We start from the raw sequence: 25,741 nt of genomic DNA, 5'->3' as shown, positions 1-25,741 counted from the left end.
ACTGGAAAGTCAGGAAACACACAATTGTTGTGATGACATCCAGGTGCTTTATAGCCTGTCAGATCTAGCACTGTATACTTGAAGGAGCGTCTCCATGCCCATGTTCAGACCAGACACTGAGGCCATGCCCATGTTCAGACCAGACACTGAGGCCAAGCTCTGAGGGCCTTCTGGCAGTTCCCTCACTGTGAGAAGTGAGATTACAGGGAACAAGACAGTGACGCCCACCCTGTAGAATGCCTTCCCATCAGATGTCAAAGAGAGAAAGAACTATGCAAATTTTAGAAGACATCGGAAGGCAGCCCTGTATTGGGAAGTTTTTAATGTTTGATGTTATATTATGTTTTTATATGTCTTGGAAGCCACCTGGCCAGATGGGTGGTGTATTATTACAGTCATACCTCATGTTACGTTTGCTTCATGATACATTTTTTCAGGTTGCGTCCTGCGGCGATCCGGAACTACCGAAAAGGGTTACTTCCGGGTTTCTCCACCCGCGCATGCGCAGACACGCAAAATGATGTCATGCGCATGCGCAGAAGCGGCGAATCGCAACCTGTGCGTGCGCAGACGCGCCACGGCGGGTTGCATTAATTCATGTTGCGAACGGGCCTCTGGAATGGATCCCGTTTGGAGCCAGAGGTACCACTGTACTGTCATTGTCATTATTATTTAATAATTCAGACACCACAGATAATAAATGAATGGCATTAGAAAGTGGACAATGCTTCATGTACAGGGATCGCTTTAAGTATCAATATTTCTCAGCCCTTTTATAATGACTCTCCCCAAATGGACAAAAGGCGCTTACAAAGTTTTTAACAAAACTAGCAGCCCACTTTGACGCCATACTAGTTGTGAGCGACTTGTGCTTGGCACCGTCACACCAGGGCTCTCGACACGGAGACACTTAACTTTAGCGGCATAAAGCACTGATCCTGATTTAATGCCTTTGGAATGACTCTGTACATTTAATGGAGTACTTCAGCCTCATGCGGCCGCATAAATAAACTAGATGAGCGTAATAACGTAACGGTATACGAGGGAGGGAATGATAAAACATATTTGCTACCTTGCTCTCTCGTTTATAATCCAGGCTGCTTGTTTACAGCTTGGGATGTTCAGTAAATCCAATTGTAATCCACAAAGATCCATTGATGCTTTAGCAGACTAAGCCAAAAAAACTAGTGCTTAACTGTAATGAGAACAAATAGGCCAACATTATGAAAATAGGACATTAAATCCTGATTTGGCTCAATGTTTATTGAGTTACAAACCCCAAACAATATCACTCTATTCTAGTGTGTAATTAGTTAAAATTTCCTTTTTTCCAACACTGCCAAACATTACAGGGAGCCACTAACTTAAATGGCTTTTGAATAAGTAATACACAAGTAATACATGGGAGGTAGGTTGATCAATGGATATTAGCCATAGCGGTTTAAAATGCCTGGGAGTATCAACACAAAATGATTTGACATCTCAAAAGTGGCACTTAATGCACTCGTGACCTTGGATCTATACTAAAGCTGTAGTAAGGACAGAACCCCTATGAACTGGAGCGGTACAGCTCTCTAATTCATGTAAACCTGGAGCAAAGAATGGGGGTGGTTTTATTGTCTTCCTCTGTTTTTGAGCTTCCCTAGAAGTCTCCTTGATTAGATCATCTTTTGGTTTTAGCACATGGCTGAAGCTTTAATTAGTATGTTTTAATAATAATAATAATAATAATAATAATAATAATAATAATAATAATAATAATATTTTTTTATACCCTGCCCTTCCCGGTTCAGAAAACCGGGCTCAGGGTGGCTAACAACAAATTTTAAACACTTAATTGATGCAACAAAAAACAGCATAAAATACAGTATAAAACGTGAATAACAATAAATTCAGAATTCAAAAATCAATTTGGGGGGAAATCCATCCAATAAATATTAGATGATCACCAGGGCTAGCTGGCTAAATTAGTCCTATCTGGGCCAGTGAGTAGACCAGGGGAGAATTAGCTGTGGGATCCCAGAGAGGGTAATCTTCATAAAAAAGGGAGGGGGAGGGAAGGAAGGGGAATAAGTTCAAATTGAAAGCCAGGTGGAATAGCTCTGCCTTACAGGCCCTGTGGAAGGAAGTTAAATCCTGCAGGGCCCTGGTCTCATGGAACAGAGCATTCCACCAGGTCGGAGCCATCACTGAGAAGGCCCTGGCCCTGGTGGAGGATAATCTGACTTCCTTAGGGCCTGGGACCTCTAAACTATGATTATTCATGGACCTTGAGGTCTTCTGCAGGCAGTCCCGTAAATATGAGGTTTTAGGTGGTTTGGTGGGGCAGGGTGGGGGAGAATATGCAACACCACAATTCTGTGCCCCTCTGCCTTTCACTTCCCATTGTTTGTACTTGTTGCAATGCCCCCCTGCGGTACCCTCTCAGCTCAGCGCCCTGTGCAGGCGAACCAGTCACACTCCCCAAATCTGCCATGGAGCCCAGCATTCTTTTCTCACTGTGGCCAAACCTGAGTGCAACAGCACTCTCCTCACTCGCAGTTCTCAGCAAATCAGAGGCTTCTTTCTTCCAACTGCCTTTCCCTGCAAACTTCAAGCAGCCCCCGGCATGAAGAATTTATACTGACTCATAGGCTCCTGCAGGGGCAGATTTATGATGAAACTAATAGAAGTTTGAGCTTTGGGGCCGCTAATACTGGAGGGGCCTAAGAAGCAAGTTCAGTCCACATTGCTTTTTTTAAAAAATGAGTCTAGTAGACCCAATTTGAGGATGGATGGCGGCTAACCAATTGAGGTTGAATCCTGACGAGACAGAAGCACTGTTTTTGGGGGACAGGAGGCGGGCGGGTGTGGAGGACTCCCTGGTCCTGAATGGGCTAACTGTGCCTCTGAAGGACCAGGTGCGCAGCCTGGGAGTCATTTTGGACTCACAGCTGTCCATGGAGGCACAGGTCAATTCTGTGTCCAGGGCAGCTGTTTATTAGCTCCACCTGGTACGCAGGCTGAGACACTACCTGCCCGCCGACTGTCTTGCCAGAGTGGTGTATGCTCTAGTTATCTCTCACTTGGACTACTGCAATGCGCTCTATGTGGGGCTACCTTTAAAGGTGACCCGGAAACTGCAATTAATCCATAATGCGGCAGCTAGACAGGTGACTAGGGGTGGTCGCCGGGACCACATAACACCAGACCTGAGAGATCTGCACTGGCTCCCAGTACATTTCTGAGCAGAATTCAAAGTGTTAGTGCTGACCTTTAAAGCACTAAACGGCCTCGGTCCTGTATACCTGAACGAGCATCTCCACCTCCATCATTCTGCCCGGACACTGAGGTCCAGCGCCGAGGGCCTTCTGGTGATTCCCTCGCTGTGAGAAGCCAAGGTACAGGGAACCAGGCAGAGGGCCTTCTCAGTAGTGGCACCTGCCCTGTGGAACGCCCTCCCACCAAATGTCAAAGGGAAGAACAACTATCAGACTTTTAGAAGACATCTGAAGGCAGCCCTTTTTAGGGAAGCCACTACCGAGAAGGCCCTCTGCCTGGTTCCCTGTAACTTGGCTTCTCACAGCAAGGGAACCGCCAGAAGGCCCTTGGCACTGGACCTCAGTGTCTGGGCAGAATGATGGAGGTGGAGACGCTCCTTGAGGTATACTGGACTGAGGCCATTCATGAGTAACGCCTGAAGGGGGCTTGCCTCTCAGTATAATCTAGCACATGGGTTTCTTACAAGGTTGTTGGGGAAAACAATCTTTTAAAAAATGGCTTGAGGTGGTTTTGTGCATGTATCATTTGCCTATGCCTTTGGCCAAAGAGTCTCTCTCATCGAAGAGACAGTCGTCAACCTGAAAATAAGTCCAACTCGACTCTTGCTGACCCACACAAAGCACGTAAGCAGAACTCTGAGATGAACATTGCTCTGTCCCAGTGAGAAGAATCTGCCGATAAAAAGAAATGGGAAAAAACATAGCCACTGATCCTGGAAACATTAGGTGCAGCAAAGTTTAGTAAGAGGAGTTTCAGTCAAACCTGCCCTATGCCTGCTATTATGGGCTACCTTCCAGAAATGGAGTTTGCTTCTATGCCATTTCTGATTGAGGCTGGTGAGCTAATTCAACCCTGGACACTTTCATCAGCTGTTGCTTGGAGGTGTTCTGATTTCCTTATGAAATAGTCTCGTACCAACTAAGGAGATGGAAATGAGGCATTTAAAAGCTTTCTCGGGAAGAAGGAGAAGAAGAAAAGTGCTTTCCCCATTTCCCGGCTTCGAGCATAACATTTGATATTAATGTTAAGGATTCGGGCAAAAGTCATCAGCAAGGGGGAAAGACGGAAATGTAGAACTGGTAATTTTCTGAGTCCCCCCTCCCTTCCTTGGGATGCTATTTTGAGGCTTTTACAACAAAGCAGAATGGGGGTATATTCCTTGCTGATGAAAGCAGAACCTTCCATAATAAGCAACATTGTTGATGCATGCAAACAGATTTCTTTGGTAAGGTATTGCACAAGCCAAGTATCCTAAGCAAATTTCAAGTGTGGTTTTGCTTCTATAGATATCAGTCCTTGACAGCTGAATATATCTATAAGCCTATAGGGCAGTCTTTCCCAAACTTGGATCTCCAGCTGTTTTTGGACTACAGTCCCCATCATCCTCGACCACTAGTCTTGCTAGCTAGGGATGATGGGATTTGTAGTTCAAAAACAGCTAAGACCAAAGTTTGGGAAACACTACTATAGGGGAAGGGCCATAGGTAATTTCCTTATGAAATAGTCTCGTACCAGCTAAGGAGATAAGTGTTGAAAAATTAGGAGTAAGAGATTCTTGGTGACCCGTTGAGCTACTAGAAGATGCAGGTCCATCTTCTCCCCATCCCTAGCTTAAAGAAAAGCACACCTGCTCTAGTACAAAGACTGAGACATGTGTTCCTGTTGTCCACGTTCATCGGACGCAGTCTGTGCTGGGGTCCCTGGGAAAAGGCCAACTTTGCTTTGTTTGCATTTCACCTCTGACTCAACTGTTTGGTTCTGACCTCGTTTCCTGCACAGTGCAATACCCTGCACTCCGAAGGAAGTCCTACCGTGTCCCATAAAGCTTGATCCCAAGTAAGTGTATATATAAAGCCACCTTTGGACTTTCCATCTCAGTGAGCCTACGTTGTTCAGACTGGGAACATTCCTAGTCCTACTAGGAGACCCCATGGACTGGACCTGGGATGTTCTGCATGCTAAGCAGGTGCTCTTCAACTGAGCCACTGCCCTGTTTAGAGTGCCAAGTGAATTCCCTTATTTAAGAGCGACACACTTCTGAATATCTGATGGTGGGCCAAGAGGCAGAGAATGGCGATCTCCACAGGGAAAGGAAGCTGGAGGAAATATGACTCTGAATATCAGTTGCTGGGAACTTTGAGTGAGGAGAGTGCTGCTGCACTCAGTTTCTGCTTGTGGCCTTCTCATAGGTTTCTGGCTGGCCACTGTGAGAACAGGATTGGACCTTGGCCTGATCCATTAGGGCTCTTCTTATGTTAAGGGTTTTTGACATGTGATGATTATTGTTAACAAATGGTGGGGGAAGGAAGGGTACCATTTGTTTCAGTTCTGAGAGTCGAAACTTTTTGCAACATGCCATAGTTATCCTGTTGCGGAAGCCATCTGGGAAACAATGTGATTGTCTTGGAAGTCAATCATGCAAATGTGTCGGCATTTGTATTATCAATTATTTGTCTGGGGTTCCCCCCCACTCTGCTTATGTGTGGCATATAAGACTACCTAAAGACTGTATTTAGACTCTCTATCAATGACAGCTCTGTCAGTCTGCCGTAGGATTACTGTTTGAAATGATAATAGCTCCAGAGGCTGGAATCGGGGAATAAGAAAAAATATTTTTTTTAACTCTTAGGACGGCTTGTAGTAAGAAGGTGGTGGTGTGGGACGACACCCTGCACATTGAAATCCATTCTGCAATGAAATGCAGAGTGTTTCGGCAACTTCTAAAGACTGGCTTCTTTTGAACTCTTACCCACACATGCAGTGTGGCGTTGAAGCTGGAGGTTCAGACACAAAGTATAACAATGCTGATCATTGTGTTCCTAGCCCGCCTTCTGATTTACATTCAGCTATGCCCCCAAACTGCTTCCGTACAAGCTGTCAATGTCAAAAATAAAAAAATAAAAAATAAAATCCCTCCCGCCACTCCCCCCTTCCCCTTTTCAGATCTTTAGCTTGAAGGCAAAAAACCTTGACTGCTTCTATCGGCAAGATAACAAAAGACATGCTGTGGTAAGATCTAATTGCATGCAGGGGAAGATCTGTTTGTCAACCTGCTCTAACACTTTCACCTGTTGCTGCTCTTCATTCCGAAGCAATGCATTTATTAAATCATCACGATTGCCGTAGAAAATAAAATAAAATAATGTTGAAAAATTAAATACTGCATTCAGTTGGGTGTGAACAAGATAATCCGTTGGTCAATGGATTTGCCTTTCTCTTGGTTTAAGTGCCCTCCCTGTGTTGCAGACCACGCAGTCATAATTGCCCTCCTGTTACAGGGAGCCTAACCCTGCTAAATGAAGTCAGATCGGCTGCGGGAACATGCGTGCGAAATGTGACAATCAAACAATTTGACATTATTTCTCTTTAGCGTACCTGTCCATGCCTTTTTCTTTCTTTTTCCTCGTTCTGACTGACCTCGGGAGACCTATGCATTCATTCTCTTTTCTTTTCTTTTTGTTGGGGATCAAAGACATATTTAACAAAACACCATGCCAAATGTGCCGAGAGATGTATTAACCCTCTGGAATGCTTCAGATGCTGCCATAGAAAACAGACAACAGCTTTATCCTCTTTATAGATGAGTAACCCAGGAAGCAGGGACGCGGGTGGCACTGTGGGTTAAACCACAGAGCCTAGGACTTGCCGATCAGAAGGTTGGCGGTTCGAATCCCCGTGACGGGGTGAGCTCCCGTTGCTCAGTCCCTGCTCCTGCCAACCTAGCAGTTTGAAAGCACATCAAAAGTGCAAGTAGATAAATAGGTATGGCACCAGCAGGAAGGTAAACGGCGTTTCCGTGCACTGCTCTGGTTCGCCAGAAGTGGCTTAGTCATGCTGGCCACATGACTCGGAAGCTGTACACTGGCTCCCTCGGCCAATAAAGCGAGATGAGCGCCGCAACCCCAGAGTCGACCACAACTGGACCTAATGGTCAGGGGTCCCTTTACCTTTACCTAACCGAGAAAGCTGGCTTGCTCTGAGTCAGACCCATTGGGCCATGTAGCACAGTGTTGTCTGCACTGACTGACAGGAGCTCTCCAGGCTTTCAAAGAGGGTACACTCCTACGTTTCCTTGCGGGATTGAACTTGGGACCTTCAGCATGCAATACAGATGCTCTAACCACTGAGCTGCAGCCCATATTCATCACTTTGCTATTCTCACAAGCTTCAATAGAAAGACACACAGTGGGATGTTGCTTTAGACTCCATGGTTAGCAATTAGTATTTGTTAAGTGCCATCACTCTGCTGGACAGTCAGCAGAGAAGCATCTGATACATCTATGCTCTGAGGACTTACAAAGTTATTTTTGTTTTCTTCTGCTTTAGTCACTTTAAACTGGAAAAATTAGAATACACAGTGGACTCTGATTCGATTCCTGTTAGGTCTCCAGGTCTGTGCCAAATGTTCTTTAGTTTTGATCTTTGGACAAATGGGGTAGAAAGTGTTCCTGGAAAATAATGATTAGGCGGGTTTTGTCTTTCTACTCCATCCTGTCCCATTGCTTTGCTGGCTGCTGCTGCTACTGTGGCACCGTGCCCCACCTTGTTGCCACAGTCTTCTTTTTCATGGTTCAGCCAATCAGGGCTCAAGCAGTGAAGAGAATGATGTCATGACTCCACATAACCAGTCAGGGACCACGCAGTGAATGGCATATCATCTCAATGCTCTGTAGGTACTGCAGTGATATCACAAAGAACAAGTGAAAGCAGTTGAGCACGAGAGTGAATGAAGGCAACATTTTTGCAAAAAGTACCCAAAGCTCTGAAAAACAGGCATTTTTCAACAGGATTTAACATTTGCGTGAATGCTGTGCATCAGTTTGGCACATTGTTTTTTCCTTCTAATTATTCCCCACCAGAAAGCTACAGCCAATAGGGAGACTGCTTCCTTTTTGAAAGGTTTTGGTAGCAGAATCTGTGGCTCCTCTGGGTGTCTATATATTTCAATAGAGAGAATATCGGGCTAGGAGAGTTGAGAGTCTCAGCATTCTTGGTTCTCATGTCTATGACTTTATGGAAGAATGACATAATATATGGAGATTTATTTAAGACCGATCTATTTAGAGCAGGGGGTGAAGATAATGTGACTTCAGTAGCAATCTCTTCTACTCAAAGATAGGGGTATGGAATTAAAACAGTGTCTTGTGCGCGCTTTGCCAGTGTTATTTCTCAGATACCCTCCATTAATTGTAGCATTTGGTGAAAGCTGGGAGAGAAGCCCAGCCTTCTGAATTTTGGGAGTGGATTTCTGGACAAGCTCCCAAACTGCATCTGGAGTCTGGCACAAAACTATAGGCTTCGCTGAGATCCAGAGAGAGAGAGCTAAGAGCCCTTAACACCTTAATGAAAGAACACATTAATAACAGTTAACTAATTGCATAGTGGAAGATGTTTTGAGGTGGTGTGATCTATAAAAGCTATTATCATGCAACAGAGGCGCCATTTTCTCACGTGGATGGAGGTGCCCCCACATTGTCCTGATGTCATGTGCACAACATCATGTGTGTAGTTGTGAGGAGCCTGGGGCAGAGCCGAACACCCTCTGAGCATTGAGGGGGCCCGGTCCCCTTAAAAAAAAACATGGGGGCAGGAACTGCCTTGGCCCCTAAGAACTGGCTCATATGTCATGCAATGTTATCTATGGTTGTTTAAGTGGCGCAGCATGCATTGTTCATTTAGCTGCGAGAAGCTAAATGACTATCCTTTTGGAATTTGCAATGTTCTCTCAGTGCTTGGGTAATAATAATAAAAAAATAATAAAATTTTATTTATATCCCATCCTCCCCAGTCGAAGCCGGGCTCAGTGCGGCTAACAACAATAAAAGTAACAGAGCTTACATAAAATCACAATCAATCAATTAGGGTACCTTATTAGGACTTGGCAATTGGGCTCTACATGGTCTAAGATTTTCCAGAACTGGATGTGACCCATGGCAGATTCCAATAAGTCCTCCCAGAAATCTGGGACAGGTCCTGTTCCAGAATAAGAGAGTCCTGTTGGATCTAGTGAGGGAGGGAAATAGAGCGAGGGAGAATCCTGAGGCCCTGGGATCATTTTTGGCTCTCGGACTTGAGGTTTTCTGCCCACATCATACAGATTAATGAAGCTGGAGCTCCTCCACTTTCAAGTGAAGCATCATCACACACGCCTACAACTTGGGTTAGTTTGCCTAAAAGATCATGGCAAGGTGTCAAGAGGTAAGGCCCCAACAGAATGTTGCTTCAGACGTCTTGTGAATACAGTGGTGCCTTGCAAGACGAAAGTAATCCGTTCTGCGAGTCTCTTCGTCTAGCGGTTTTTTCGTCTTGCGAAGCAACCCTATTAGCGGCTTAGCGGATTAGCGCTATTAGCGGTTTAGCGGCTATTAAAGGCTTAGCGGCTAAAAGGCTATTAGCGGCTTAGCGGCTTAGAAAAAAGGGGGGAAAGCAAAAAAAATCGCAAGACTCGCAAGACTTTTTCGTTTTGCGAAGCAAGCCCATAGGGAAATTCGTCTTGTGAAGCGCATCGAAAAACGGAAAACCCTTTCGTCTAGCGGGTTTTTCGTCTTGCGAGGCATTCGTCTTGCAGGGCACCACTGTACATCATTTTGCCCTGGCTTTTCCCAGAGCCATCGCATTGGACCTTGTTATTATGGATTTACTGTTTCCAATCTGTCCCATTGCATTTTTACGTTATTTTTGTGTGACGCTGATCGATTTAAAAAACAAACAAACAAATTCTAAACAAGTGCATGCAGATAATCATCTCAATCAATTGCAATAAAGTCAATTACTTTTCAGACAGCAACTTCTTGATGCTTGGGTATATTTTCCATTTTTTTAAAAACGAAACACCCAGAAACAGGAATGGATCTGTGACAACTCCAGAACTGCATAAATTACCTTCAAAACTCTGCGTATGCATCCCCAACCTTTTCCTTTCCCTTTTTCTCCCTCACCCCTCCCATGTGCGCTTGTGTCCTCTTTGGTGTTTATTCAACTTGTATGTATTTTTCTCCTTCCTCCATCTGGTGTCTGGTTTAATGCCAGTCTGTCTGTTACCATTTCAAGAGCAATTTAGCCATTTCAGGATTTTCTTTTTCTTTCTTTCTTTCTTTTTTTTAATTGTTGAAATAGGTGTAAAATTGAGAGCCGCCCATATGCAATATTCCCCCCCCACCCTTTCATTACGTTTGTTGGTTGCCTTTTCTCTTTTTCTTTCTTCTCTTCCTTTCAAGCAAGTTTCTTGCCATTTACCTTTGCATTAGCATTTCCTATTGATTGGCATTTATTTTTTACTTTTTATTTTTTTAAAAAAATCGGTGTATTATTATTATTGTTGTGCTCTTTTGTTTGGCCATTCAAGAGCTAAAACAAAAGCCACCCAGCCCTACCAGAGGGATGCATTTGCATGCGGTGAGCGTTGCCCGGAGAAAAAGTAATTGCTAATGCATATTTATGTGGCACAAATTTGCCATTTGTTTATGCATAAAATTATCAATAGTGCGGGGCGGCCTAGCCGTAGAAAATGGTGACCTTTTTAGCTTAATAAATAGAAATCAGCTGTTATTGTGAAGAGATCAGCCATTTATTCTGTGTTGTGGGATGCAGCCGGGAGAAAGAAAAAATGTAGATTGGTGCTGGCAATATCATTAAATGGAAGGCCAGTGACCCTTTTGGTATAGTCTATTATACTTTTATCTAATAGGGGATAAATGACTCAGGTTGGGAAATAGATTGCAATCTCCCCTCTCCCTCCTCTGCACTCAACAGCAGCAAAACTTGCTGCTACACATTTTTGGCAATTCAGAGGATGGCTGTCATTTAGACGACTGCAAACTTTTATTTAACTTAGACACACATTGTAGACTAATGGGGGAAACAACACACAAAATCTGGTCCCAAGAGACCTGTGCCTTTCCTTGGCAAATGGACGAGAGGCATACCATATTTTGTTGGTGAGCAAGGGGTCTTTAAGCCCCATGCAGTGTTTGAAATTAGCCAGGCATCGGGCTCATTTAGCGCCTGGCTATCAGCCACTTGCAACCAAGTGAAGATGCCCGGATGCCAGGATGCTGCCTGGCATCTCCACCATCTGGAGGACCATGCCTGGGGGACCATTGGATCTTAACTGTTTTAACACATTAATGCCACATCCTGTAGAATTCTATCCTTAATATTTTATCTGCACAGTTGGAATGAATTTCAGGAACCTGAATGCTTTTTCCATTAAGCCTGAGCAGAAGCAGTGAACGTTATTGTTAATTGTTGTAGCTTGTCTTCACTTACCCCACCCCACTGCCATGCTCACAGTTGTGCAGAATGTTCTTATGTTATGAATGCGTCCATGTCACCCTTAAGAAAAAGAGGTCGAAATAGGCCAGTACAGTGGAACCTCAGGTTACATACGCTTCAGGTTACATACGCTTCAGGTTACAGACTCTGCTAACCCAGAAATAGTGCTTCAGGTTAAGAACTTTGCTTCAGGATGAGAACAGAAATCATGCTCCAGTGGTGCGGTGGCAGCAGGAGGCCCCATTAGCTAAAGTGGTGCTTCAGGTTAAGAACAGTTTCAGGTTGAGTACGGACCTCCGGAACGAATTAAGTACTTAACCTGAGGTACCACTGTATATATGTTGACTGTGCCTGAATCAAGTGACTTTTCCTGTTTTGGTTCTCAAAGCTCTTAACTAGCACAAGGTTGTCTTCTGAACTAACCAGATGTTAACCGAGAATCAATCACAGCCAGTCTATCATTGGGGGGGGGGGATAAGACTTTAGAGCAGTGTTTCTCAACCTGTGGGTCCCCAGATGTTGTTGGACTACAACTCCCATCATTCCTAGCCAGCATGACCAGTGGTCAGGGACAATGGGTGTTGTAGTCCAACAACATCAGGGGACCCACAGGTTGAGAAACACTGCTTTAGAGCCAACTTGCCCCAAAATGACAACTAGATGTTCCGTTTTGGTGACCGCAACCATGGTTTAAGGAGAAATTTGGTGCCTAGCTTATATGTCTGAGTTTCTAACACTGGCCCCATGAGTCCAGAGTTCCAACACATCAGCAGGGATCCTGATTGGCCAAGAATCCCCAGTTGTGTAGAGGTTCCTGACACTCACACCCTATTCTCAGGTGGCAAACTGGAGGGGACTGGCACAGTAGCAGGGGTGGATTTGTGGCTGCTGCTAAGTTTCCTTCTCAGAGGAAGACTTGGAATGATGGTAGACTGAAACATCCACTCTAATCCTGCCAAATACAGATGAACTCAATCATAAGAGACTCAAAAAATCTCTGTAAGTTGATGATTGTTGTGACACACAAATACATCATCTCTGAAGCAAAGGCTCTTTCCTTCAGATCCAGTGTTTATGCAGGTTCTATCAATTAAACCATCAATCTTTATCCTGCTTAACTGGGAGTCATTTAGCAGGACTTACTCCTGAGTAGATGTAGTTAGAATGGTGCTGTAACTGTCTGAACTGATATGATTATTTGTCTAAGATTTTGGATGGCAAAATGTATACAAAATGCTCACAGATATGTTGTTTTTTATTTTTTGTTTTATAGCCCTTTTCCTGCTAATGACTCCGTTCCCATTACTGTGCTTTGAAGACTCTGAAGACTAGGAAAACCTACAGCGCAGTGCTATTGGGTAGGACAACGCAAACAAACCCATTGCACATATTGTGAAGGGTGCACATCGCAGAGGTGCCCGATATGAAAATGCAAAAGCAGAAATTGGAAAAGGTATTCCGCTCAAATAATTTCTATATGACCATGATTTGTGTTTTCCGCTCTGTGATATAATGATACATTCCGTTTTGAGGCACGATCCTCTGTTTTATTGGGTTGATGGTATGGAACAAACCTCTTGTTTTCTGTCACACATGACATTTGAAGGGCAGAAGGTGTAAAAGATTATGGAACAAGACTGATGGTGATAACTTGCCTTTGGATCCTGTCCTCCTTCTATCAAGGAGATCCCAGCAGTGTTACATATCTGCAACACCCTTGCAACGTACATTCACTGAGATAGGGTTGCCATATTGCAAAAATCTCAAAAGAAAAAAAGAGTTTTTGAGCTATTTTTGATGAAATTTGCCAAAATCTATGCTTCCGAAATGGGCTGCCATACGTCCGGATTTTCGCAGACATTTCAGTGATTTCTGCCCGGATACTGTTTACGAGGCCTGAATACTGGCTGGGTCCAGGAAACTCCAGGTGTATGGCAACCCTACCTGAGAGGTTTTGCCAAGGCCTCTCAGTGGGCTTTGTACCTGAGATGGACTCTTGAAACCCGGTCCTGAGTTTGGTTTTTGTTTATTTGAGGAACTCATCAACCACATAAGCAAAGAACCTCTAAGCAGTGTGTGTGAAACAGTTTATAGCAATTAGCAATATGCAAATAAGTTCAGGAAAAAAATAAAAACAAGTATGCCAAACTTGTTTACATGCTCAGGTAAAGGTACCCCTGACAGTTAGGTCCAGTCGCAGACGACTCTGGGGTTGCGGTGCTCATCTCGCTTTCCTGGCCGAGGAAGCCGACGTTTGTCCGCAGACAGTTTTTCTAGGTCATGTGGCCAGCATGACTAAGCCGCTTCTGGCGAACCAGAGCAGCGCATGGAAACACCGTTTACCTTCCCACTGGAGTGGTACCTATTTATCTGCTTGCACTTTGACGTGCTTTCGAACTGCTAGGTTGGCAAGAGCTGGGACTGAACAATGGGAGCTCACCCTGTTGCAGGGATTCGAACCACCAACCTTCCAATCGGCAAGCCCTAGGCTCTGTGGTTTAACCCACAGCGCCACCCGCTTCTAACCCACATGCTCAGGTAGGCTTCCCAAAAAGGAATTGTTTTTACCAGGAGTCTGAAACAACAAAACGGATGTGTCTGCTGTTGGTACACTGAATGCTAAACTCCTAACAGATGTGGAGTGAACATTGTATTGTGCAAGAGTGCAAGTTGTACAGATCTAGGTGGTAAAGCGGACACATAAAGGACAAGGCTTGAGAGATGTTTACTGGTTCCATACTGTTAATGGCTTTATGTACTACTAGTAAGATTTGAAGTTGGCTCAGCAACCAGGGCAGATCATTGACCAGAGATGTGATACAGTGCTGGGATCTCACTCCTGACATCAATCATGCTAAAGCATTCGACACTAACTGCTGTTTCCAATTACAGATAGGTAGCCGTGTTGGTCTGCCATAGTCAAAATAAAAAAATTCCTTCCAGTAGCACCTTAAAGACCAACTAAGTTAGTTCTTGGTATGAGCTTTCGTGTGCACGCACACTTCTTCAGATACACTGAAACAGAAGTTGCCAGATCCTTCTATATAGTGAGAGATTGGCAGATAGCTGAGATGAGCAAACTTAAAACCACGGAGAGACCTGGTCTGAACAAAGACATTGGATTCTTATCTCATTATACATGACTAAGCCATTTTTCACCTTCTCACCCCTTGCCTTTTCCTGTAAGACCTATTGCAGTCGTTAAGAGTCGTCAACAGGCTCATCTCAGCTATCTGCCAATCTCCCATTCCCACCACCCTTCTGAGTAATACCCCTCCCCACCTTCTCACTATATAGAAGCATCTGGCAACTTCTGTTTCAGTGTATCTGAAGAAGTGTGCATGCACACAAAAGCTCATACCAAGAACTAACTTAGTTGGTCTTTAAGGTGCTACTGGAAGGAATTTTTTTATGCTGTTTCCAAAACAACCACAAGGGAAGTCCCACACAGAGTGCATTGCAGTAATCCAGCCTTGAAGTCACATCAGTGTCTCAGTCTTTCAGTGTTCCTCACTATACTTTGCTATAAAGTTACAGTGCAATGAAGAGAACTGTGTCGTGTGAATAGGCAGGGAATTTCAGAAAGTAGGTGTTGCCACACTAAAGGATTGGTTGCTTACAAGTGCAGAACAGACAATAAAGTTTTGTAAAAGTTCCTCTTCTGCAGTAAGGTGATCCTTCAAGTAAAGAAGGCTGATTGAGGGCTTATAGACTGATCATTTGCATTTGGCCTACCCATTGTCTTCCAGAGAAAGAATATTCCTCCACAGCTGGGGGGCAGCAATGAAGAACACCTTTCCATGCAAACTTCATGTGTTGCCAGTTTGGTACCTAGATAGGAAATGTCTCTTAGCTGATGTGAGAAACATTTGTTGTTGTTGTTGTTGTTGTTGTTGTTGTTGTTGTTGTTGTTGTTTAGTCGTTTAGTCATGTCCGACTCTTCGTGACCCCATGGACCAGAGCACACCAGGCACTTCTGTCTTCCACTGCCTTCCGCAGTTTGGTCAAACTCATGTTAGTAGCTTCGAGAACACTGTCCGACCATCTCGTTCTCTGTCGTCCCCTTCTCCTTGTGCCCTCCATCTTTCCCAACATCAGGGTCTTTTCCAGGGAGTCTTCTCTTCTCATGAGGTGGCCAAAGTATTGGACCCTCAGCTTCAGGATCTGTCCTTCCAGGGAGCACTCAGGGCTGATTTCCTTCAGAATGGATAGGTTTGATCTTCTTGCAGTCCATGGGACTCTCAAGAGTCTCCTCCAGCACCATAATTCAAAAGTGAGAAGCATTCTTCTCAGCTATTTTGGGTGCTTTTGGCCTTTCATGACCACAACCAACTATTCTCTGTCTCTTTGTATACACAGGCAGTCTACCTGAGGCCTAATTCTTCTCAGATAATCCTGTACCTGATCTGTACCACCTCAGGCAGCAAGTGGGGGCCTCATCTGACAAAATGCTATTCCACACAAGAATTCCCTTCATATAGAAATCTAGCATCTCTTTCAGTAGCTTTCTAGTTTAGCCTTCACCCTGACAGACTAGTTTTCTGTAGGTAAGATTGTTTTTTTAAAAATAAAATAAAATAAAGGAACATTTGATCATGAGCCCTCATGAGTCCAAGGTGGTACAGTCAAGACAGGTTTACCACCCAGTGAGGGTTAGACCTTAGACTTAGCATGTGCATGGAAGAAGATGAGGCGGTGCAATGGATTGTTCCACTTCACATGGGAGGTGGGTAAAATCATTTCTGAACGCTGACCGGTCTCCCTGCAAGTAGAAATCTCGCACTGAACCAGAACAGACTTAGGCCTGACTTAGAACCATTTTCTTTGTAAAGTACCGTATTTTTCTTCCAGTATGGGGTTGGTTTGCTTTAGTTGGGCATTTAGTTTTGTAAATGGTGTACCTCCACATGCAATCTGACGTCCGCTCCACCTCAGGACTCTACCACTTCATTCTGCTGCATTACAGACCAAGCCTTATGCACAGCTCATAAAGGAAAACTCCCATTTTAAAAAATTATATAATCCTAAGTGTTCAGCTTGTGGTCTGAAGGACACTGTGCCCCCATTTTATTGACAATCACAGAGTGGTATTTTACATCAGTATATATTTGAATATATCATCTTATATAAAAGGTTTCTTTTTATTTCCAGCAGCTCTCTGATTCACCTTTGACTCCTAACTGCAATTAATCAGCCTTCACTTCTAAGTGAGTTTATCAAACAAGAAATCACTTTTCACCCATCAGCGGGGGTCACATATCTAGACAGCAAAATGCATACTTTATAGGGAGGATAAAGTATTTCTGCCAGTTGCTAAACTATTTCTGAATAATTAAGGGTCACAGAGTAATGGCTCACTTTGAGTTTGACTTTAAGGCCTTTGGTGCGGCAGAGGTTGCCAGCCGTTGAGAAAGAACCACTTCTTTCTTTTCGGTATTTTGACTGCCTAAAAACCAAATGTTGTTCCTTAGAACTTGGAACTTCCAACTCCTTGCTTTCTAAGGGTGAGTGGGAATTATAGCCAATATCTATTTACAAATGAACTGGTGAATGCTGACTCTTACCAGTTATTCTTAACATTTATTTTAGGAGGCCTTCGGTAAATGTTAGAAATGCTTAATATTGTGAGGTTTGTCTTTAACATTTACAGTACATCTGTGACATGGAACATATCTGTTAGCTGTGGATGAGGACAAGATTTACAGTGCAATCCTAGGCATGTCATAGATTTCATCCTTATTAAAAGCACCTAATAGCATCATAATTTCTCCCCTTGATCTCTTAAATGCTTGGAGGAGGATGCTTCCTAGTGCATGAAGAAAGCCAAGGCATTATAGGAAACGGAGCATCAGAACTACATTGGGCTCTCTGATGATCACACTCCCTGCTGGCACAATTCCCATGTTGGGAAGGGTAGGCACCATAAATGATGGTAAATGTCAACATTTTCTAAATTGATGACATTTACCGTAAGAAAAGGAGAGGGAAGAAGGAAGTTTTCTGAAATTCGTTGAGCAATAACCTTCACAATGGAAAGCTAACAAGATGATTTTATTATTTTTTTGTAATTGTCTGAAGATTCAGAATAGTTTTGGTTAAAATTCCTTGATATATGTCTTGGTATATGTCTGAAAAATAGGGAAATACAGAAATAAATGCTGATAAACACATTTAGGAGTTAGTCTGCATTTGCAGGTGTGTCTGTGAGGTTTTGGACATTTTGAACATTTGTCTGGGATAGTCAGAATTCAAGGATAAAGTGAGGGCAGGACATGATGCTATCAAGTGTGGGGGCACTACTGTCTGATTTGGGGTAGATTGCCTGTTTCTGGGGAGCTTGCTTGCATTGTGGTTTATTATTTTTGTAGGCATAGAGGTGTTTTGCCTGCTATGGGGTGCTGGCAGTGCTGTGCATTGCTATTAGTAATTCTATCTGGGCATTTTGTGGGGCCTGCTGCAGTCTCTTAGATTTCCAACTGTACTCCCAGATGATTGGATACCCTTGGAGTAAGGAGTAAGCATTCCACATGAGACCTGTGGAGTAGAAATGAATTTTCTGCATGCAATCAAATATGTATACAGAGCTAGCTTACCATTGAGTGGCTATTCTGAGTGATGGATATTTGAAGAATTCAGTTTCCATGTATTCCAGAGAGAACTTACTAGAGGAGCACCTCCTAGGATGAATATATGGATCAAACATAATTATCCTTTAGATTTCACACTACTCTAAATTTTGTGATATAGTGCTTAGCTCAAAAAGCCTACTGAAGTGTCTTAAAATGCACATGATAAGCTAAAATACGTGCACAAATCTGTATGTTTTGATAAAATACATTTGAATGCAGTTGGTCCCTTACCTTTCCCACCCCGACCTGGCCACAGTGATCCATGCAACAGTCACCTCCAGGCTTGATTATTGTAACTCGCTGCACGTGGGACTACCCTTGAAGCTGTCCCAGAAACTTCAGTGGGTGCAGAATGCTGCAGCGAGGCTCCTCACGGGTCCCTGCCATGGGAGCCTATTCACCCAGTGCTTTTCCAGCTGCACTGGCTCCCGGTAGAGTACAGGGTCAGATTTAAGGTGCTGGTTTGACCTTTAAAGCCCTTCATAGCCTAGTACCCTCGTACCTATGGGACCACCTCTCCCGCTATGCCTCACGGAGGACCTTAAGGTCCATAAATAACAACACCTTAGAGGTCCCGGGCCCTAAGGAAGTTAGATTAGCCTCAACCAGAGCCAGGGCTTTTTCAACTCTGGCTCCAGCCTGGTGGAACGCTCTGCCTCATGAGACCAGGGCCCTGCGGGATCTGATTTCTTTCCGCAGGGCCTGTAAGACAGAGTTGTTCCGCCTGGCCTTTGGCTTGGAGTCAATTTGATTCCCCCCTCTTTCTTTTTTCCTTTCTCCTCCTGTGATGAAGCTGTGTTTTAATGTTTTCATATTGTATTTTAATCTTGTTTTTAAATTGTATTCATTCAACTTGTTTTTATAATTGCTTGTTAGCCGCCCTGAGCCCGGCCTATTATTATTATTATTAAATATGAATTCTGCTGCACATTGGGTTAATGTGGATATGGGATGAAACAGATTGATGAGTGAATATGTGCAAAATTGACATTCCTGCATTGCAGGAGGCTAGACTTAGATGACCCTTGTTCACCCCTAGCCACCACCAGCTAGAATAACCAATGCCAGGTTTGATGGCTGCGTGGTCTAAAACAATATTCAGGTGTCTTTGTATGCTGGAATCCCCATACTGTGCAATATATTTAAGAGCAAAAAGAATCCCGGTGTTGCTATGCCCTATAGTGAACTAGATGTGCTTGCAGGGAAGAATCACGGGAAAACAAAACAGATCTTAGCTCCAGGCTTTCTCATGGAGTTATTTGTGGACAAGTTGGGGTAGGGGGAGCGAAAATGGTCATTGGAAAAATTATGAAAAATACTTTGATGGTCCTTTAAAGTCACTCAGCTGAGAGGGAGTTCCCAAATTGCAGAACATGTAAAGCATCAACTGCTTAATCCCGCGGCTGCTGTTGTGAGCAAGAAGGCATCAGCATAAATATGTATATTTTAACTAAAAGCAGCCAAAGAGTAGAAAGATGCAGACGATTGGAGTGCATGGAACACCAAGAGAGTGAGGAAGCAGCTATTTTAGCTAATGTAATGTAATGTAATAGAAGACCCAAACTGCCACAGCAGAACTTGCTGCATAATTAGATTGTAAATCTTCTCAGCTGAGGAACTTTTGCCCGGGGTCAAGTTGTCGAAGTAATAATCCATTCTACATAAATTAGAAGATTCGAGGTGCTTGGCCACATTGTTACCGTTCCCTTTGTTTTCTTCTTTGTACCACAGCTCCCCCACCCCCTAATGTAATATTTTATGTGATCTCTGGGACAAAAACAGACACCCGCCCCCAGTGATCAGCAAATTTTGGGAATATCTATTTAAATGCGAATTGCCCATAATTTCTTGATTGACCCTGTAAAAAAGGCTTCCAAGAAGCTCAGTTGTGATTAGGTGGAAGTCAATGAGGCTAAGAGAAATGGACGTGGCAAGTCAAAAAGACATACTGCGTCTGGCACGGGAAGAAGATGGAGGAAAAGGCCAAGGTGTTTTAAGAGCTGTGATGGCTGGTGCACATTGGAACTAGTAGGGTGGAGGACAGGGAGGCCACCAGTAGGTGGCGCCAGAGCCAATCACAGGGTAGAGTCAACTAATTCTAGTTTTGCCTTCCACCTGTCCTCTCTACTGAATTATGTAATGAGAACACTGAGACTAAAGCGAAGGACCACACCAGGAATGCTTGTAAGTGTCAAGGACTGACTGGATGCAGTGCTTTTCTTCTAAAAAAAAAATGTTTGGGGCTTACTCTCATTTTCCTACTCATATTGAAATAGTGCCCCTCAATGAAACCAAATTTAGATTCACAAAATGTTTAGGAGTATGCGTCCCCTCAGAAAAAAGCACTGGCTGGATTCAGAGGAGTGGTAGGAGACACCATCTGGGGAACCCCCAGGGGAAGAAGGTTCAGAGCCAGGGGGTTGGTGGTGGGGCAACAATGAGAGGTCAGAGGGAGAAGACTAGGAGGAGGAGGTGTTGGAGGCTGAAGGGGCAACAGGGTTTAGTGAGCAGGAAGAGGCTGTGGCAGAGAGAAGTCCTGAATGAGAGGCAGGAGAGGAGGGGGAGACAGAGATGAGGCAGGCTGCTGAAGAAGCCAGGCAGTCTCCCCCTCCTGCTGCGACCAGTTCCCCTCATCCTTGGACTCCCAGAACACACAGAGAAATGAGAAGGACAGGGCAATGAGTAACAAGAAAGCAGAGCCTTAGGGTGCTGGGGAAGGAGCCTTACAGGGCAGTGGGAAGGTGGGGACCTTCAGTTTTCATGACTGCCTCATTGTGGCAAGACCTACGGGGAAGAGTTGCTATGATCACTTGGTTTCTTTGCATAAAGAGTTAATGTCACTGACACCAGTTTTATTGCTGACCTGCACCAGACAGATGGGAAGCTCTGTGAGTGTGCATGTGTATGTAATTGCCCCTTTCTCTGTATGTGATAGGTTCATTCCCTGTGTGTGTGTGCGTGTGTGCAAAATCACCGCTTTCTCTCTCTGTGTGTGCCCCTTTCCTTCCATGGCTAAGATTTGCAGACTGAGATTGGTAAGGCAGTGCCCCAATGCGCTAATGGACCAACCTTCTCTGTTCAAGAGGGTCTCAAATATAGCAAAGTCCAATTCACAGGGGGTTCTGCAGAACCACGGGGCAACGCAGCAGGGCACGGACCCATGGTTTTCCCTCTAGATATGGGGGGCAAGGTCAGCGAAGCTGCACAACTTCCCCCATCAGCATGGTCCCCACTAGCCAGACATGAGATTGAGGAAATTGGCCGAGTCTGTCAATTATAATTTCCCTCTATTTCTCATTTTTTCCAGCTCTCCACATTTTTGCATTTTCTCTTAATAAATACATCTTTGTCTGCAATTCTGCCAAATCAACACCTTCTTGCAAGTAGTTTCCACTAATATCTGTGTGCATGCACATGAAAGCTTATACTAGAACAAACTTTGTTGGTCTATAAGACATTTTTTTACTTTTTATTATTTCTATTTTGACTGCGTCAGACCAACACAGCTACCTAACTGAATCTACTAATATGCTTTCACATTTCTATGCAAACTTTCCCCTAACATATACATATATGTATATCTGGCTAGAGAACGATCTTGAAAAATGTGGGCAAATGAGTATTTTTGTTTTAGTTCTTCTTTTTTATTGTAGCATAATAATGGTCATTATGTTACAATGAAAAAGGAAGTATTGAAACAAAAAATCACCCCAAAGGTGCAGTTGTAGGGCACTGTTCAATGTAACAGGAAAGCAAGCAAAAAAATAAGAGGAAGAAATGGTAACATACCAAGGCTTCCATATATCCTGAACTGCCATGGATGGTAAATGTTGGGCACCGAAGTCTGAAACATAAGAAATAAACTCCCAACAGATGACATTCTGAACCTCCATCTCTCTGGAAACATGCACTTTATTAATTATTATTATTATTATTATTATTATTATTATTTTTTCTGCAACAGCTAAAGTTCCCTAAGTTCTTATACCATGAAGACAAATATATCTTTTTCAAGGTTTTCCATTGCTGGGTTATTGAAGCCCTAGCTGCAGCCAGCACCCATGACAAAAGTTCTTTAGAGTGACAAGCTTTTCACGTGATCAGTCCACATATTTAGCAATGACAGTTATGGGAAGGCTTAAAGAAGTGATTTAATTATTTCAGAGATTTCTTCAAACCAGAATGATGAAAGAAGCATGGATTTTGAAGTGTAGTTGGGTTTTGGTTTGCAAATTGTGGTAGGAAGTGCAAATTGGGAAGATTTGTGTTAAAGCAGGGGTCAGCAACCTTTTCCAGCTGTGGGCTGGTCCACCATCCCTCAGGCCATGTGGTGGGCCGGACGATATTTTGGAATAAAAATGAATGAATCGAGAGCCAGTGTGGTGTAGTGGTTAAGAGCGGTAGTCTCGTAATCTGGGGAACCGGGTTCGCGTCTCCGCTCCTCCACATGCAGCTGCTGGGTGACCTTGGGCCAGTCACACTTCTTTGAAGTCTCTCAGCCCCACTCACCTCACAGAGTGTTTGTTGTGGGGGAGGAAGGGAAAGGAGAATGTTAGCCGCTTTGAGACTCCTTAAAGGGAGTGAAAGGCGGGATATCAAATCCAAACTCCTCCTCCTCCTCTTCTTCTTCTTCTTCTTCTTCTTCTTCTTCTTCTTCTTCTTCTTCTTCTTCTTCTTCTTCTATGCCCCACAAACAACCCAGAGATGTGTTTAAAATAAAAGGACACATTCTACTCATGTAAAAACACACTGATTCCTGGACTGTCCACAGGCTGGATTGAGAAGGCGATTGGGCCGCATCTGGCCCCCGAGCCTTAGGTTGCCTACCTCTGTGTTCAAGCATGACCCAAACCAAATCTAACCTGCTTCCTTACCTACACATAATTAAGCATAAAGGGGACTTAGAAGAATCGGGCATCCTTGGCAGCGGAAAATAACAATGTGAGCAAAGAAGGGAGGGGTGGTCAGGGGAAGAAAGAACCCTAAGGAGAAAATTAAGATCTTCTTTCCCCAATTCAAAACAACCTGCTCTCATTACCACGTTTGTAACTTTAATTACAATCTCCCTATTCAGTGTTGAGGTTCCTTTCACCTTTTAAACTGCTCTGTGTTATTACTCAACAGCAAAGGAACATTGCCTTTTGTGTAGGAACTCCAAAAATAAAAAAGAAATCAAGACCCCAAGAATGCTTGTGAGGCAGAAATAATCCAACCATTATTTCTGGTGTAAAAGGTTTGTGAATTGCATCATTTGCCTAGAAGCTCTTTTCCAACCTAATAACTCCCTGGCATAATGACCTAAAAGGGTTTTTGAGAAATATTTATATATATATATACTTTGGCCCATATTACTATACGATGGGAGGGGAGCCCTTTAACATCCTGATTGGCTGGGGGATAACCACTAAGTTAAGCTATAGCTGCTTACTTGGAAAAATCACAAATGTTCTTATTCTCTTAAGTCAGAAAAGTAAAATATCAAAGTAATCCAAGAGAGTGAGAGACTGCCAGAGTTTTTTTTTTTTTTTTTGGAAAAAAAAATCTTATTGCTATAATGACCTTCGTGATGGTCATTTAACTAGCTTTTTAATCCCTTTGAGGAAAGCTTTCTTCCTTGGGGGAAAAAAATCCTCTTCTTTAACCTGCCTTGGGCAAAAATCATCCCTACCAAACTAAAAATATAGCAGAACTATAAATCCTCACTTAAACTTAAGCACCCTTCATTGCAGAGAGTTGGAAGAGGAAAATGATGGTTTTGTTGATGATGAGCAGGTCTGGACTTTCAAAGGCTATCATAGCTTGGGCAGAAGCTGCACTCTGCAGTGGGATAGAGCTGTTACGCTACATTTTGAAAAGATCTTTCTTAAAGAAGAAGAAGAAGAAGAGTTTGGATTTGATATCCCGCCTTTCACTCCCTTTAAGGAGTCTCAAAGCGGCTAACATTCTCCTTTCCCTTCCTCCCCCACAACAAACACTCTGTGAGGTGAGTGGGGCAGAGAGACTTCAAAGAAGTGTGACTGGCCCAAGGTCACCTAGCAGCTGCATGTGGAGGAGCGGGGAATTGAACCCGGTTCCCCAGATTACGAGACTACCGCTCTTAACCACTACACCACACTGGCTCTCAAAGGCACTTAAATGGACAGCTCTGGGCCTCCGCCATGGCCTGTAACCCAATGTTGTGCATCTTTGAGAATCCACCTCTCCTTTCCCCGTTAGTAGTGTCTTCTATGATTTTTTCCCGAAGGTAGAAGAGTGGGTTGGACCACTTTGGATTGCAGGTGCAGTGTCTTAATTACCCTACTTTTTGTATATATATAAATAAATAAATAACCCATAAAAAATAAATTCCAACACATCAGGAAGAAATGTTGGAGCCCAGGCCACTCCCCACTGTGCTAATTTTTCAATTTGCTCCCAAGTCTCTTATGGGGATCGAACCTGCAACTTTGGCGTTACCAGCACCACGCTCTAACCAACTGAGCTATCCAGGCCAATGTAGGAGTGCATTCAAATGAGACTCCTCCCAACCGCAGCATGGCACCACCCATCCTCTCACCAGAGGCCTCCGTTGCCTCATCCTCTGCTCAGGGTGATGCAAGTAGACCTAACTGCGGAGTTACCTTCATCTCCTCCATAGGTTCCTTGGACTGGTGCTTTGAGTAGGAAAACGTTGACTCCTCAATCACTTGCCGAAAGGATGGTCCTGATCCAAACCCAGTCCCTAGCAGTCAAATCCCCCCCCCCATCACTTCCCTTAGACAGGATTACATTCAAGGTATCTCTATTCTATTAGCCATGGTTGTCTCTCCCATCAAAGCCCACCGGGCTCTTTTCAGGGGCCTCTCCAAACAATGAGTGCAGTGAGGCTGTTCTGTCTAATTACTCCAAGACAGGGATGCTAAAGAGGAATTAATGACAGTTGACAAGTGCAATTAATAATTATAGCAGAGCCGCGAGTCATGCAGCAGGCAGATGACAATAACAGGGTAACTGTACATGACAGCTCTTCAAATGCCTCTCTTCTCTCTTCCCCTCCTTTCTCCTCTTCCTCCCTTTTCTCCCCTTTAATGTGAATTGAGGTCCAGAAGAAATGCTGACAGCAGGGTGCGGGGCATGCAGAAAAAGTAAGTCCCCAGTCCCTCCCTCCCCAGAGATGACGGCCACCATCACAGTGGCCAGGAAGTCACCCTTTGTACATGTTCTCACTCGTTCTTGCTATCAGGTGGTGTGTGTGTGTGTGTGTGTGTGTGTGTGTGTGTGTGTGTGTCTTCCAAGGCTGCTTAAAATTCATCTGGGAAGGCTGGAAGGAGGAAGGGGACAGGCAGCAGAGCAGCAGCGGCAGAGCCAGAGTTGAAGTGGTATTTCCATATCAAAGGCCAGGCGGTTGGCTGGGAATGGTAATTAAAGTACCCAGATTTCATCTCCTTGGTCAGCTCATGAAAGAGGAGATGGGGAGGATGGATGCAGAGAGAAATTAGAGAGAAGGTTGCCCCCCCCCCAATTTCTCCTTCCCTTTAGTCTCCAATATTGCGAGCAGAGCATGAAATGAAAGTTGGGCTAAAAGGTAACCTGCCTCT

The 25,741-nt window shown here is 44.0% G+C and overlaps 1 protein-coding gene across 7 annotated transcripts in view; it reads left to right on the top strand.

Moving 5' to 3' along the window:
* SOX5 (SRY-box transcription factor 5) overlaps positions 1–25,741 on the top strand; it is a 766,948-nt gene that overhangs the window by 141,553 nt on the left and 599,654 nt on the right. For all 7 annotated transcript variants that reach the window (XM_083461132.1, XM_083461137.1, XM_083461148.1 and 4 more), the window contains exon 2: positions 12,809–12,988. The gene's annotated coding sequence lies outside the window, so the exon portion shown is untranslated. The remainder of the gene's footprint in view (positions 1–12,808; positions 12,989–25,741) is intronic.

This window comes from Podarcis liolepis, assembly GCF_965112155.1.
Source record: "Podarcis liolepis genome assembly, chromosome: 10".
In the NCBI taxonomy this organism is placed as follows: Eukaryota; Metazoa; Chordata; class Lepidosauria; order Squamata; family Lacertidae; genus Podarcis; species Podarcis liolepis.
Note: the sequence above shows the minus strand (reverse complement) of the source record. Positions and strands in the feature narration are given on the sequence as shown.